The sequence below is a fragment of the Pistacia vera genome, unplaced genomic scaffold (assembly GCF_008641045.1).
Source record: "Pistacia vera cultivar Batoury unplaced genomic scaffold, PisVer_v2 Contig44, whole genome shotgun sequence".
NCBI lineage: Eukaryota > Viridiplantae > Streptophyta > Magnoliopsida > Sapindales > Anacardiaceae > Pistacia > Pistacia vera.
The window spans coordinates 986,954-990,938 of NW_022196268.1; the positions used below are offsets into that span (position 1 = coordinate 986,954).

Below are 3,985 nucleotides of genomic sequence, written 5' to 3' on the forward strand. Positions count from 1 at the left end.
CATTAGCAGGTGCCAAACAAATCTACATTATCCAAATGACAGTTTTATAAATAGAAGCTAAACAATACATGCTCAGATCAAACCAAACGGGCAAACTCGAGTTTCACAGTTTATTACTTCAACTACCGAACCAATAAGATCCCAAAATTGCACAGGCCCCAAACTTAACCATGCAATAATTGGTGACACGAAAATTACAAACAAATAACAGTAGAAACAGATTTTACAACTGTTTTATTATTTAATAAACTTTATACACTGCAAGCAGAAACCGGAAATCACAGGGGCTCACAAAACCAAAGTAGAGATTCCAACTCCTATGTACAAAAAAACCACAACCCCCTCCACCTTTATTTATGTTCCCTATCTCTCCTCATTTTTCCTGTAGCTTATACACAGAGTTAACGTATTCTTCTGTGTCCCAAAGAAAACACCAAACGCAATTGCCTCCAAAACCAACCTCTTCATGCTTGAAAATGATGTCGAGATCACCTCATCAGTCTCAGCAAACCTTTCTTTCCATCCCCAAAGAGTGAACAGCTGTGCTTCTCAATCAAATTTACCGCTTCCTTAGATTTCAGTTTTGCACATCTCTGCAATGTTTCTGGGTCAACCCCATGACATAACACTTCAAGTTTTCTCTCTTTGATTCCAGTTTAGTTGACCCTTGACCCAAAGAAAAGATTCTCTTTTGTTAACGCCGCCAAAACAAGATTTTTCATTCCATATGGCCACATTTCTGGGAACTGAAGGGAGTTCCTATTACTAACATGAAGATTTTGATGTGCTAACGCAAGACTACTTCCAAGTGGTGCCTTAATGAAGCTGACTTAAGGAAGTAACCATATAGAATTGAGGCAGCATATAAATGGCCGAGGTGGATGTCGTGTGTATCTGAGTTGTTGCCCAATTGTCTGTGACACTGGAATTAGCTCTCAAGCCAACAAGAAGAGATAGTTCCCTTATCATCTCCAAGCCTCCAAGCTATGAATATTCTAGCTCCCCAAACCTTTGAAGGCCAAATTTCTAGTCTTCCATTGTAGATGCATCTAGAGAGCTTTGGTACCAATGGAACTCTGATCTCAGAGAACTTGTAAAATTTAACAGTACTAACATCTTCAACAGCAGTTTGGCATTCTGTTCTTTCAACTGGCAATCCTTCTGGCATCCAAAACACATAAAGATTTGTTACGATAAATAACGACAGACCCATACTTTCAAATAAATTGTTTTAGGCCACCAAGGTGTTTCAAGTTCCAATGGTTTGCATCTACCCTAATCTGTTAAAGCTTGCAAACATGCTGATAAGTAAACAACTTTGGGGTTACTATAACAGTAATTTGCCTTGGTGCATGGTACAGATCAACAGCCCAATACTATCCATGTCAAGCATAGCTAAGACATTTAAATCCTCCCTCAACTAGCGATTGTTTCATTACCTTAAGATTCAGAATTGATACATTATAGAGTAAAAACACGGGTATTAATTCAACTTAATAGCAAGAAACTTAAAAGACAGCCTTAACGAAACTCAGGTTTACAGTATAATAAGGTGAACAGTATAAAGTTAAAAGGTTACAGAGGAAAATCAATCAATAATTTCAAGCTATTGAAGAACATGAAAATATATATATGCTTCAGACAAGTGGCATAGTGAATTTACCATTAACACCACCTGTGCTTTTAGCCTCAACAAGAAATCAACAGCATAGACCCTACACTCCTAGTAATTAAATTCTATTGTTTAATGCACCCAGAAACCGAATGTCCTGGGTAATTCTCGGCAACTCAAACTCTCTTATCTACAGAGCTTCAAAAGCTTTTGACGTTCAGAAAGATATTGAAATGAGTTATACTAAATAATTATTAGAAAAAACGGTGACAAAGACTTGGTGTCTGGCAATTTTAAAAAAAAGAGGTGTAGGAGACAAGTGATGGATATAAAAATCACAGAATATACTACTGCGGATTCCACTCTGAATGGGAATAATATCTAAACATGTCTGAGAACAAGAACAAATTGATGCCATTTACTACAAGGGTACCAATATAGACATCATTCACATATCTTACCCGAATTCAATTCCATAACACTCAAAGGAGTTATTCAACACCCAAGAGACTTCAATGAAATCAAATGGTAGCTGAAAACATGCTAACTGTATCATGCATGATCTATCAATTAGATCCATCATATAGTTGACATAGCTTTACTCCAGTACAGCATCGAAGAGCTATTTCTTGGACCCATATATGATAACTAAAGAATCTATCCAAGTCAAACCCTGGTTCAGAACCACAAATTAACTTAGTGTTCCTTTTATTTTTAAAATTTTGTAATCATCACACACTATTGGAGTTACATTCTCTTAAGCTTATTTCTGCATCACCCATGAGCATCTAGACTTCTTCATTCATGTGAAAAGCATGATTTTCCCGGAGACCGTTCAAAGAGCATTCTCTAGTTCTCAAGCAATCATTTTTACAAGAAATATGGGACTCCACTGCATGTGAAGCGAATACGCAATTATGAATAATTGTTAAATAGTCCACTGTTCTATCCCATAAAACCCTAACCCTAATCAGTCATAATTATAAAATAAAAAATAAAAAACTTTGATGAATTAGAATTAAAAATTAAAAAATTCCACCAGCTTCTTAGTATAGATAAATCAACTTACCGCCCACAATAATCACAACTTACCAACAACGGAATCACCACCATATGCGGAACCAGAACTCACTCTGTACAACAACACCCAGTTACTCTAACAGTGAGTACACTAATCCAGTTTCATCAGCGCCAACACACAATCAATCACAATTGAACCAACAAAAACTCCAAACACATGCACAAAAAACATAGTACCTGTGAAGTGAGGCTTCATCGGAGCCAGTGCTCAGGAACATCCGAGTACCGGCCGCGTCACGATCATCAGCCAACTGTTTCAACTCATCCGACACACCGCGACATTGAAGAACTGCCGTTGGTTCTGCAACACGCTGCTTAAAAACTTGCCGGCCGCCGCTTCAACTCGATCGGCGTGTTCAACGGCTGCTACTGAACTCACAGTGATTGGCCCTGCCCTCGCAACAACGAGACTTTGTCGGAGGGACCTCCGGGCGGTGAAATTATTAGGAGGGAGAATTGGGGGCTTTGGATTTTACCGCGAAAGGTAAAACGGCAGCGTTCGAGCGGTCTTGTGAAGGGAGAGACTACAGTCCATCAACTGAGTATGGTAGCCCTAAGAAAAAAAATTGAAATGATAGGATTAGTTGGAAGTTGAGTCAATATATGCCATTTGGATAAGAGTTTTATTTGGACTTTGTGGGTCTCGTTTTGATAGGATTATAAATCGTGGGAGACTGCGATTCGGTGTTTTATGGTGTATGTATTTTCTTATGTTTACCATTTCTCCATCTGCCACGTGGGTGAGTGAATGCATGGGTTAGGTGCAGTGTTGGATGGATTTTTTTTTATTGGTGGTGTCAGTAGACGATTATTTTAGCTATCATTGTCAAGATAACTTTTACTTTTATGTCTTATCCAGATTCCTGAATGAATTATTGATAAAAGAAAATGTTTTAAACCATAAGAAAATGAGCAGGTGGAAAATATTTTCCATTATTTGATTGAAAAGAGACAAAAATATGAACCTAATCTTATATAGTTCGCTTGAAAAAAAAGTTAGCATTCACCGAATGGTAATGGTGCACATTGGATTGGCAATACCAGTGGCTCCAACACCCAACATGTACAAATTAATTAATCACTATGCAAATTATAACTTATTCAAGCGCCGCCCAGAAACCCTGAAGAAGCAATGGGCTGATGGGTTTGAAAGACTTTTACTCTGGGCAAATAGTAAGCGGCCCATGGGGTGTCATGGGCTCATGGCAGTATCCGTTAGAGCGAACGACTGTTGCCGCGCTTGGCCTCCTTTGTTTCTAGCTTTGATTTCATTGAGCTTATACTTCTCTTTTT

At 38.3% G+C, this 3,985-nt stretch overlaps 1 pseudogene; it reads right to left on the minus strand.

Annotated features, from left to right (window-relative positions):
• Positions 1-373: 373 nt before the first annotated feature.
• Positions 374-3,446, minus strand: LOC116144204 (annotated as a pseudogene).
• Between the last annotated feature and the right edge of the window lie 539 nt (positions 3,447-3,985).